At 35.2% G+C, this 13,325-nt stretch overlaps 1 long non-coding RNA gene across 1 annotated transcript; it reads right to left on the bottom strand.

The window, feature by feature from the left end:
* Window positions 1-1,263: 1,263 nt before the first annotated feature.
* Window positions 1,264-2,937, bottom strand: LOC137245438 (uncharacterized). Its single transcript, XR_010951327.1, has 3 exons — window positions 2,639-2,937; window positions 2,418-2,573; window positions 1,264-1,445 (listed from the first exon to the last, which is right to left on the bottom strand). It is a non-coding gene; the product is annotated as an uncharacterized lncRNA (long non-coding RNA).
* Window positions 2,938-13,325: the final 10,388 nt, after the last annotated feature.

Here is a 13,325-nt window from a genome sequence, read left to right as displayed (position 1 = left end):
AAATTTTATCAAGATACCTCAAAATTTACTCAAGTTATCGTGTTTACGGACGGACGTGGCTAAATAAATTTCTTTTTTCGCCCAGATCATTTTGATATATAGAAGTCTATATCTATTTCGATTAGTTTATGCCGTTACAGGGTACCGTTATGCGAACAAAATTAATATACTCTGTGAGCTCTGCTCAGCTGAGTATAAAAAGAATGCGCACTTTAATTAAAACAAAAAAATACTTAGCGTAGCTTACCTCCCAGGAGTTTTAGACCAAGCTTCATTTCGAATTTGCATTCTACTTATTTTTAATTTCTCTTACAAAATTCGTGGGACAGGACCTACATGTCTCGCATCATAAATATCCTAACGTATGGCTCTGATTCATGGACGGTGTCGAGGGAAGATGGGAGGGCTCCATGGAGTGTTCGAGAGAAAAGTTCTCAGTGAGATTTGAGATCCTGCGCGTGAGACCGACGGCGAGTATCGGAGGAGGTATATCGATGAGTTTTGTGACGTTTAAGCAGATATAAAAATAGTTCAGCGAATATAAGCCCAAAATCTTCGCTGGCTAGGTCTTATTATTCAAATAAACGAAGACGTCCCTGCTAAGAAAGTGTCTGTCGACACACGTTTGTATTTGGAAGCCGAGGAGGGGGGATACCTTCAATGGGTTGTGGGTTAAAGTGGAGAAAGACTTGATCTTCCTTGGTATTCCCAATAGCCGCCTGTTATCAGTAAATAGGAACATCTGGTATGACTTCCATAAATAAGCCATATACTTTATTAATTTTGCAGAAAACTATATTCCTGAAGATTGAAAAGTAACAAAATGTGCGTTATACATACCTCCAAGAAGATTACCTCCAAATTTCATCGTGCAACTTTTTAACTTTTTAAAGTGAAGTAGTTAAAAGCTCTTACTTTCAAAAAAATGTTGTTTTCTGAAATCTCAAAGATGAAAAACTTCAACCTTATCCACTACGGATCTATTACTTAGGTTAATAGGCGTCTAAAAGATCCCAGTGATTCAAGAGGTTGTTGGGATATTTTTGCTTTTAATTTCAAATTGGGTCATATCGTTTAACGTAACATTGTCTTATTTGAATACAACGCGAGCTTCGAAAATAAATCATGGAAACTTTTACCATGGAAACACACTTAGTAAAAATTCCTTAACGAATAGCAACCAAAAACAAATTTAGAAAGTTTTTTTCTGAAATAAAAGTTTAAGTTGCTACTTATTCTTAATAAAAACTACTGAGACACGAGTTAGTTGATCCATTTTCGCAATGGAGAAATCGGTTCTCTTTTATTTGATATTATTACAATTTACCACTTTCAACTTTAATCTTCATTAGGAAACCATTTTCATATCTACATAATATTTACATTTATATATTTAAATCATACATTTGTTCCTGCGCATTCTCCCTCGCTAACCACCGAATATGCTGTAAAAAAATTAAAAATAAATAAATAATAATTGTTATACAAATTTTATATTAAGGGAGTTTTGTGCATTCGTATAGGAAATTTATCGCTTAGCAAATATAAGCTACGTTTGTAGCCAACTAAACAATTATATGCCAATTTCACACAGAGGCTTAATGAAATAATTAGTCCAGTTCTCAACATTAAAGGCCTAATTGAACTCAATCTTCCATACAAAATACAAATTCTTAATTATCTCATTATTGCTTTATTGAATGCCTAATCGAGTGAAAAATCCAGTCGGTTTTGCTCGGTGCTTCGAATTTTATTGTCGGTGTAACAAATGACAATCAAAAATAAATTATTTTCAATAATTTACGAAAAATAGAAAACCACGAAAATATTTCAAAATTTAATTTTCGCTGCATTTGCTGCAAAAGGTAATATGGATTTTTCGAAAATAGGCACATGTTTGGTTGGGTGCAACATCTGTGGGTAGTTGGGCATGCATTTTATTTTGATTGAATTTATAGTTAAGAAGGAAACGGCAGCTTTCCATTTTAACTGTTCTTCGTAAAAACGAAATATTTTTTTGGGGCTGCTGACAGATGTTCGCTTAATGAAGCAAAAGGCCCTGTATGAAAAGGGAAACATAATTATTTCATTAAATAGAATTGTGATTCGAATAAGTTTCTGTGTGAAAACGGCAATAAAATGTTTTCTTTTCATATTTTCTATTGACAGTTGAATATTTACTTTTCAATGTTAAAAAAATAAATTGTGGATTTTGGTGTTGCATATTTGCATCGACGTAGCAAATACATAGCAGTGATTTTGTTAGTGTATGGTAAAAAATACACAAGACACGTTTACAATGCATTCACGTGCGAACATTTGAACAAAATTCTGAACTTCTAGAATCTATACACAGAAAAAAGGGAACACTTTCTCGTGAACTGGATACTACGCCTGAAAAATAAAATCGTACTCACGTTTTCCAGTAGTACAAATGTAGACTTCCAACCTGCAAGGATTTCCAAATGTTTGGAACTTTCCATTATATTCAGCGCACACAGGACTATAAATCGCGGTGCATACTATTTCTTTACACAATTTCCTGCATTCTTTTTTTTTAATTACGGTTAATTCTAAAAATACAAGGATAACATACCGTGGGAGTAAGCAGCTTGTAAGCAGGACTCTTAAAATTTACCTGGTAGGTATTCATTTAGACGCCGACAATTCTCTCGAGCCAAATGACAAGGGTTCATCCAGACTAAACAACGCGAGCCATCTGTGGAATAAACAACATCTTTTTCATTTGTACAATTAAATACTTCACTACAAGGTCTAGATGGCAGATCTTTAGAAGCCGTAACGCAAAAGACCGACAAAAGTGTTAGCCCAAGCCAAGCGAAGATGAATATTGTGGTATTATAAGACATTTTAGTATAATTACGAACTGGTTCTCGCTTGATAATTCTCACTTGATTTCTTAGTTGACTATATAAATGAATAAAATTTATATTCGAGGATAGCGCCTTTTATACAATTTTAAATTGTTTTCTATGTTGATTCAAGATTTTTTCATTATTTGCCTATCACTATTGTTCGCGATGCATTCAATTGTTTTTTGTGGAGTGTGTGGTACACAAATAAAAGTTTATTTAAACATTTGTATAGATATCTACATTTGTACATATGTACATATATGGGAGGTTGGATGGCCCAAACCAAAGAATTAGCCCAACCAAATTTTAAATATTTTAGAATTAACATTTAAAATTTTTTACACTATAAACAGCAATACTATAAACGAACTCAAATTCAGTGCTGTAGCGGCGGGAAGCGTGATTGTGTGAATCGTAAATCAACTGCCTTTTGTTTATTCGGCTAACGAATTGGTTTCTCGTATGTGTTGTTGATTTTACCATACATTGAGCGCCTGGCGTCTGTTCAATTAAAAGTAAGCTATATAAAAAAATGGAAAAGAATAAGCGATTTGGGGTTATGTTTGTTTAAAATTTTAAAAGTAAACTATGTCGAAGAAAATGAGCTGAACTCAAGGACAAGTTTGCATGAATTCGTCCTGGTACAATGGTGTTTCTTTTGATTTGTTTGTCACACTTGTCAGAACTTGGTTGAGATATGAATTTTTATATTTTGGAATAACCCTAAATTGAAAATCAAAATATTGTAACAAACTTTGAATAGGGCACTACTACTTGCAGCTTTAAACAACTTGTTATACTTTTCAATTTTTATACTTCTTGTAATTGTATTCTTAGTTTATTGCTCATAGATTTTAAATAATTTGTAAAACGCTTTTTCTGAAATAAATGTCAGTTAGAAAATAAAAATCGTAACAATTGGTGTCGAAGTGGGATAGTCAAAATAATTTAATTTTAATGAAAATGGCAAAGTTGAGTGAGCTTAAGTTTCCCCAAATCAAGAAGGAATTGGAGGAACGTGGTCTATCTACTTCTGGAAATAAAATAGAATTGCAAGCACGATTGAGTGAAGCTATGGAGTCGGAGAACATTAGTGTGGACGAATAAGTGTTCAAGCTGGAAATAGAGGCGATCCCCACTGGAACTGAGGAAAAAAGAGAATCTATGAGTTCTTCAACAGGTATGGACGTGAATATGATTATGAATGCAATATCACAAATTTCGTCAAAGATGTCTCAGTTGACTTCTCAAATATCATCGGAGGTATCGTTGCAGATAAATTTGCAGTTGGATACTCGCATTTCGCAAATGTTTTCCCAGCTAGAAGCACAGAAGTTGCATGTAACATCACAACTGCAAACGCGAGATGCACAAATTGTACAATTACAAGAGAAAGCATCAAGAATTGAAGCTGAAGTAGATGCAATGAAAACTCGTCTCGGTGAGGTGAAATCAACTCATCCCAAAGTTTTATTCAGTGGGTTCAAGGTAAAGCCTCCAAATTTCGACGGTAGTGTGCCTTTCACAATCTTTAAGCTTCAGTTCGAGACAACAGCAACATCAAATCGTTGGAGTACCGCAGACATGGTCGCTGTATTGGTTGTTTCATTAACAGGTTCTACTGTTGAAGTACTGCAGTCTGTTCCGGAAGTCGACCTAGGTAATTACGATACTTTAATGGCGGCAGTAGAAAGGCGCTATGGTAGGGACCATAAGCAATAAGTATTCCACATTGAACTAGCTAACTGCGTAACTCTGCAGGAGTACGCAGCAAAGATCGAGCGGCTAGCGCACTTAGCGTATACTAAGGATTCTGCTGAGTTCATACAGAAGATGAAGTGTCAAGTATTCGTGAGAGATATACTAGATTTCGAAAAGAACATTGGACGAAATGTGAGGGAACATATGCGTATAAAGAGTGACAAAAGAAAGATCGATTTGATAGAGCTGTAAATTCAGATGGGTTCAAAGAAGGTGACTTTGTACTATTGTATAATCCACAGAGAAAGAAAGGCATTTCTCTGAAGCTGCAATCATCGTGGGAAGTTTCATATAAGGTTATTAAAAGATTGAACGACGTTGTGTATCGTATAAAGCGAAGCCAGCCCGGACAAGGAAAAGCCAAAGTAGTTCATTTGGAAAAATTGGCACCATATGGGTCGAAGAATTGTATGTCTAATCGGGACGATCAGACTTAAGTGGAGAGCAGTGTAACAAACATTGAATAGGGCACTATTACTTGCAGCTTTAAACAACTTTTTATACTTTTCAATTTTTATACTTGTTATAATTGTATTCGATTAGTTTAGTGCTCATAGATTTTAAATAATTTGTAAAACGCTTTTCCTGAAATAAATGTCAGTTAGAAAATAGAAATCGTAACAATATTTCAGAAACTAAAGTAAATGATCGGGAGTATTTTCTACATACGTGAAAGTGAACAATTAGGGCGAAGCCTCGCGCAACCATGGCCAGCTAGTTTTCAATAATATTATGTCGTATGTTCACAAGGGCTCGTGTACGAAATGTGATGCCGATATTTGCATTTTTACTCAAGTTATCTTTAAACAAAACATCTTTAACAGCTTTTGAATTACGAGTTCAAAAAAGTCCTATAAGTTCCTCCTAGTGTATGGAATATGTCGATAGGCTATGGAATGGCCACGTCTAGTGGTCGAGAGAAAAGTTATTTTTATCTTAAAAAGGTCGTTCCGCCAAAATCGCCTAGGCAGATAAGCGCCATTAATAATGAGCGTTGAAAACTTTAAATTTTTCTTCTTTTAAACTTGTTCAGTACCACAGCCTTTTTCCAAAATTTTACAAAACTATATTATGTGTCAAAAAGTCGACCCACTCACCATTTGGTTTTCCATTTTTCAGTATCGAAAAAGTGGGCGTGGCTTTTTTTAATGCTACTTCGGTACGCTTATGTCATTACAAACCAGGGTTATCCGATTAAAGTTATTATAACCTCTGTACAAATATATTTGGCTTTAAAAATTAATGTATGTATGCCTAGGCGTCCGTGGTTTGACGTGATCACTCGGCTTTTCCAGCAACCAAGCAAACATATTTTATTTTACCTAAACTTGCAGTTTATTTGTACGTCTATGAATATGGGGTTGCCCATGATACAAAGATTATAACAGTTCTCATGCCTATTGGCAGACCCGTAGAACTACAGGGATATATTCTAATATATAAAATTCTTCTGTCACGGTGTTAGAGGCTTAACTCCTCCGAAACGGCTGAACCGCTTCACATGAAATTTTGTGAGCATATTGGGTAGGTCTAAGAATCGGCCAAGGTCTACCTTTTTCGGCTACGTGCCTAGAGCCTTGAGATCAAAACGTGGACCCGGGTACCCCTAGGATGTGTTTATAAAATATGGATATCAAATGAAAGCTGCTGATGAGTGCTATTGTACAGGATAATTCTCATACCCCTGGGTGACTAGGGTCTCGAGATATAGGCCAAAACGTGGACCCGGGTACCCCTAGAATGTGTTTATACAATATGGATATCAAATGAAAGCTGTTGTTTAGTAGAGGAGAATTTTCATACCCCTGGGTGACTAGGGCCTGGAGATAGAGGCCAAACGTGGGCCCGTGAACGCCTAGACAATGCTTTTACATTGTGGGTATCAAATTGAAGCTGTTGATGAGTGCTTTAGCAGAGGGTAGTTTTGTTGTTGTTGTTGTAGCGATAAGGGGTTGGGTTTGGAGAAGCTATATATTGCGCTGGCAACCTGAAGGGTTGCGTTACACACCCCTTGAATCTGGTATTTTAGTCCCCTCTTACGACAGGCATACCTACCGCGGGTATATTCTGACCCCCTTACCCGCTGGGGTAGAGGGTAGTTTTCATACCTATTGGTGACTAGGGTTTCGATATATAGGCCAAAATGTGGACCCGGATACACCTAGAATGTGTTTTTATATTATGGGTATTAAATTGAAGCTATTGATGTATGCTTTAATACAGAGTAAGCTTTACACCGCTGGGTTACTACGGTCTCGAGATATAGGCCAAAACATGGACCCGGATACCCCTAGAATGTGTGCGAATTATGGATATCAAATGAAAGCTGTTGGTGTATGTTTTAGTACAGAGTAAGTTTTACACCGCTTGGTGACTAGGGTTTCGAGATATAGGGCAAAACATAGACCCGAATACCCCTAGAATGTGTGTGTATTATGGATATCAAATGAAAGCTGTTGCTGAGAGCTCCATAATTCATTGTGATGTTCAATTTAGTCGCATCAACCTGGCAAAACTGATAAATATGCATGCGAAGCCGAAATAAAGACATGAATTAATAATACCCACATACCTATTTACATACGTCCTATTCGATTTGCCTGAAATTTGGTATATAAATTTGCCTATATTTGTATTTACGATGCGTTTTTCCGGGAAGTAGACCAGAGACGGACTGGGACTGAGACTGAGACTGAGACTCGGAGTGGGACTGGAACAAAATACATAACACCCTCTGGGACTGGCAATAAGAGATGACGAAGAAGGAGAAAAACTTGGGAGAAGAGAAAAGAGAGAAGGAGACTGAGAAAGAGATAGAATGAGACGATGATGGAGATGAAGCGAAAGAGACGGAGGGAGGAGTGAATAAAAAGATTAGGAAAAAGTGTAGAGAGATAGGGCAGAGTTAGACGGAAAAAGCTTATTAAATTTAGGGCAGAACAAGGTCTGCCGGGTCTGCTAGTAATATATATGTATATGTATAAACACTTAGTTGAAGTTCCAATGAGATGCCGCTACACCAAAAAAAAAAAAAAAAAAAAAAACTCGTGAATATATGAATATGATACGCGAGAGATCCAGATGCTCGAAGAAGAAATTAAGTGTAGGAGCTCTAGTTCTTTGGAAGGCTATTAATAAGCGGAGTTGATGCAACGCTGGGCGATTAGTTAGTAAAATTGGTTAAGAAGATAGGGCACATGCGGAGAGGAAAAGTGCGAGGGACAAGAGTGAAAGGAAACAAAGAGGAATATGGAGCGGGAGGAGAGGACAGGGAGAAGCAGCTTTTTGTTTGTTACTAAAAACTACGCAGGTTAACCAAAGGTTAGGACAAAACAATGACTGCCGAGTTTGTTTGTTTGTTTACTCAAAAACATTAAAAAACAAGTAAAGGTGTCTAAGTTCGGGTGTAAACGAACATTATATACTCAGCGTGAACTTCAGTTGTACATTTCATTTCAGATAAATTACTTTTCCACGTAACATATGGCACCACCCGTTTAAAAAAAAATTTCTACGCATTTCCTCTTACAATAAAACTTGATAAGTGAAATATCATTGATTCAAAACTATTTTTTGCTAAGTTATAGCATATTATTCTAGTCTATGACCCTTTTAAACTTGTTTTATATAGAAGTGGGCGTGGTCTTTAACCGATCTCGTCCATTTTTTCTATAAATATTTCTTGCTATAGGGAAAATTTGTGTACCAAATTTTATTACGATCCGTAAATTTTTCTTCGAGTTATGGCTCCCGAAACAAAAAATTGCTTAGTCATAAAAGGGCGGTGCCACGCCCATTTTTTAAAATTTGAAGTTTTTTCTTTTTATTGTTATAAATCCACTTGGGAAATGAAATACCATTGATATAAAGCTCTTTTTTGCAAAGATATAGCTTATTATTTTCGTCCACGAAAATATAAAAGTGGGCGTGGTCCTTTACCGATTCCGTTAATTTTTCTTCAAAGCATTCCTTATAGTAAAGGCAACCTCTCTGCCGAATTTTGTTAGGATAGGTTTAACGATTTTTGATTTATGATTAATAATATTTGTAAAATTGATTTTATCACAAGTGGGCGGTGCCACCCCCATTTAAAAAAAAATTTTTCAAATTTTTATCAAGAGTCTCAATATCAGTCCACACGTCAAATTTCAGCATTTGAGGTGTATTATTTACGAAATAATCAGGTTTTTTGTGTTTTCTAAAATGTTATATATATATAAAATGTGGGCGTGGTTATCATCCGATTTAGCTCATTTTCAATACCAATCTATTCTGGGTCCAGATAAGCTCTTGTACCAAATTTGAAGATATCTCAATATTTACTCAAGTTATCGTGTTAACGGACAGACGGACGGACGGAAGGACATGGCTCAATAAAGTTTTTTTTTTCGATACTGGGGATCTTGATATATGGAAGTCTATATCTACCTCGATTCCTTTATAGCTGTACAACCAACCGTTACCCAATCAAAGTTAATATACTCTGTATGCAAAGCACTCTGAGTATAAAAAATCCTGCAAAAATTACTGCTCCAATTGCATTTTTAACGAATAGTTTGCAAATTTATAGTTTACTAGGCGCCAAGGTAAGCAAACAGATCGAAATAAATCTTTGCACGAAAAATTATTTACCAAGATAAAAATGTGCAGTGCGACATGTCAAATTTTACAAATCACATGACAATTCAGTGAACTGCATATTTAATGCAATATTTAAATCTAGGTATCAAATAAATATATGTACGTAAATTAGGGTGGCCCTTAAAAACAATCAAATAAACAAAGAAAAAATTTGTATGAGTTAAACGGGGGTTGCCCTTATTGCTTTAAATGTATGGAAACATTTATTTAAAGCTATTTTTAATTTATTTCATAATTTGGGAAAAATTTAAACAATGTGACATCAGGACGGACTTCCGGGAGAAAAGGCTTTGAAAAGATTTACAAGGTATAATCGAAACACCTCTCGCCTTGTCCGTCCTGATGTCAAGTTGTTTAAATTTTTTCCAAATTATTTAACAAAAATTGTTTAGTTCTAATACGCATCGATCCTAGTTTCCTTAGCACTATTTTTTTTATTCCTAAAATATTATTATTATTAATTTGCTGGAAAAATTCAAAATTTTTATTTCTGGAAATCGGCTAAGCCTGTACTTACAATTTTTAAATTCGCATTATATACGCAAAATAGAATCAACATATGTATATAGAGAATGCTTTAGATAACCACAGCGTCAATTTTTCTATATAGAATATGAAAAGTTCAAAACTTTATAAGTGCATTCCGTATATGGCCCGTCAAACAATTGCGTAGGTGCGTGCAAAAAGGGATGATATTTTGAAAATAACGTTTTGAGATTTTTCGTGCTTTGAACATTTGAGGTGATATAGCATTGTTATTGTTGTAGTCTTTGTAACATTTTCTCAAAATATATAGTATATTACATATAAAATCTTTCCAATACATATGTTGACAAAATCCATTTTTCATATTTTTCGTCACAAATTCTTCTTTTTGAACTGTTTTACTCAAAAAAGATCTTCGACCCTTGATCTCTTTTTGCATACAACCTCTTATTTCAATGTTTACACTATATTTTTTGTTCTAATAAACTTAAGTAAGTTTCTTTGTTCTTTTTATAAACTTTAACTTAAAGACTACCAAATGAAGTTTTTTTTTTCAAAAAATATTAGTCTCTTTGTAATTTCACCTGACTTTCACTGTAAGCACAAAATCCGGTGAATTTTTGATGTCCCATACAAACGCATGCTTAAATTGAAGTTTTCACACACATATGTATGTATACAAATATATTAAAACCAGGTTTCTATTTTTGTTTAGAAAATTTATATTTTGTCTATAGTTAGTGCGTTTGACGCATTCTTATGCATGATGAGTAGGTTGCACGTATTTTTATGAAGAACGGCAGATCGAGCGACACTGGCGCCATCTGACATGAAAAAGTAGCCAACTTCCAACTTTTGGTGCAAGCAAGGTATAAGAAGATTAACTCGACACTTGCTTTAGCTGAGGGTGCATTCACGCTAGTTCAATTATTTTCCCCACCCATTGGTACTGTTCTAACATTTTTCTCAGTTAAAAACTGCAATTTAACAAATGAATAGGACACAAAATATGTTAGCATGTATTTTTCTTGTATAGTGAGAATGTTTATAACAGTGCTTCGCGAAATTTCGTATGTGAATGGGCAAGGCGAGATAAACTTCAATTGTTAAGTCTGATATGAATATTTACAAATGCAACGTCTTGCATCATTACTGGCATGCATAAGATTGCGTTGAGCGCATTTATATGAAAAAGTTGATTCTGGCTCGGCCTTAAGGTCGAAAACTGAAGAAATGCGCACGACTAATCCCATACGAAACGTGGAATGCTCCATTCACATATTTATAACTTTAATTAACATGAAATGGTATATTAAATTTGGTCCGATGTTTGTAACGTTGAGAAATATAGAAGATAGACTCACCATTAAGTATACCGAATTGATCAGGGCGACGAACTGAGTTGATATAGCCATGTCCGTCTGTCCGTCGGTCCGTCCGTCTGTTTGAACGCAAACTAGTCCCTCAAATTTTGAGATATCTCAATGAAATTTGGCACAAGGTTGTATTTTTGTATTGTATTAGACATTTGTCGGTTCGGGCCACTATAACATATATCTCCCATACAACCGATCGTTCAGATAAGACGATTTTGGTCATTCCTGCCGCAATTTAGGAAGTATAAACGTGAAACTCGATGATATATATTCTAATATATCATAGAAGATATCCTGAAAAAATCACTTTGATCGGAGCTATATATAGTATATATCCCATACAACGCATCGTTCAGATAGAAAGATTTTTGGCAACTTCTCCCTTAATTTCCAAATATAAAAACGTTAAAATTGGTGATATTTATTCTAATATATCATAGAAGATATCCTGAAAAAATCACTTCCATCGGAGCTATATATAATATATATCCCATACAACCGATCGTTCAGATAGAAAAATTTTTAGCCATTTCTCCCTTAATTTCCAATATAAAAACGTGAGACTTGGTGATATATATTCTATCCCATACAACCGATCGTTCAGATAAGGGGGTTTTTTGCCATTTTTTATTTTATATTTATCTCAAAAATCGTTTAGGTATGTACATCTGTTCACTATATATTTCTTATCTTATACATCCGATTAATTGGAGATTACGAACGGGATAAGATTATTGTTCAGCCCCATTCATGAAAGGTATGAAGTCTTCGGCACAGCCGAAGACAGTCCCGTCCTTACTTGTTTTCTATTAACAAACAAAATATGCCAAAATATTTTCCATATACGCAGTTAGATACCAATTGAAGTGTTAATGACTATTTTAGAGTCAACCAACAGGCTCAGCATAGCAAAAATTTCAACTGGCCAATATGCAGCCAAAAAGATCCTTATCAATCACTCTTATGCATTTTGACTTTTGGTCATGATATATGTTTGTATTTATGTCAACGCTAATTACGAATCCATATAAACGGCGTTTATATTCAGAGAAGCACGTGACTTTAACAAACAAGTTTACGTACGTTTGTGTGAACATGTAAATTTGTAATAAATATTATATATAGATATGTATGTTCGTAAATGTTAATACACGTAAATATTGACACTGTTTGCTACAAAGCTATTAATTCAATTCCTTTAGGTGATTCACAAGTTTGTGGGTTCGTCCGGTTGACACCTCCACAACGCAAATGCCTGACATTATATTTGCTACAGATGGTTTCAATTTTTTATTTTTGTTTATATGCGAGAGAGTTTGATAATCCCGAAAAGTTCGTACATTAGCTAGAGATGGCAATGGAATGTATGCAATCATAGAGTTCAGAGCACCAGCTTTACAATTGATGGCATAGACTGCATATAGGAGGTTTTAAGGAACTCGTATGCAAGACGGGGCAAAGTAGTTTTCTATTTTCTTACAAATTTATCAAATCTCCAAGACAAATAGCATTTTTCATTCTTCAGAAATTTGTTCCGCTTTTATTTCGAAAATTCTTTTGCAAAATATCCTCAATGAATGATTGGTTGCCGTGCCACCCAGACATCAAAGATCCGAGCCCAACCTACGAACGGGGTAGTGTTTTGATGCACATTAATCCTGGAACAAATTTCTGCTGTTTTAGTTTGTCTAGTCCGTATTCCATTCGAACTACTTGGTGCTGAAAGTGAACCTGCTGATATTTTTTACAGAGCATTTCGCTACTTCCTTAAGTTCCCGCAGTATATAACTACCCACAGTTGAAATACAAGTATGTGCTAGAGTTGGGTATTCACACTAGTGGTACACAATTGTTTCTTTACCGCCTGCCCCGCCACAGCCCCTGCACACACTATCCTCATTCGCCCAAATTTGCTTGGTTATCTCGCAGTTGTCCGAAGAGTATCAGTTGAAATTGCTAACTCCTTGAATCTGCTTTGTTTGTTTCTTTTGATTGATGTAAGTGGATGATGCATTTCGGCCGCTTTCGTTGCCTATGGCAGTGCCCCTGCCCTTGCGAGTTCATTTACCTTCTCGTTGTGGAGAGCTTTTATTGAACATTTTAAGTTTTTAAGTCTATTATGTGAGCTTTAATTGGTCTCTTGTATGGAAAGTATCGAAAAAGTTAATGAAAGTGTTAATATGTT

This window comes from Eurosta solidaginis, chromosome 1 (genome assembly GCF_040869045.1).
Source record: "Eurosta solidaginis isolate ZX-2024a chromosome 1, ASM4086904v1, whole genome shotgun sequence".
NCBI lineage: Eukaryota > Metazoa > Arthropoda > Insecta > Diptera > Tephritidae > Eurosta > Eurosta solidaginis.
Note: the sequence above shows the minus strand (reverse complement) of the source record. Positions and strands in the feature narration are given on the sequence as shown.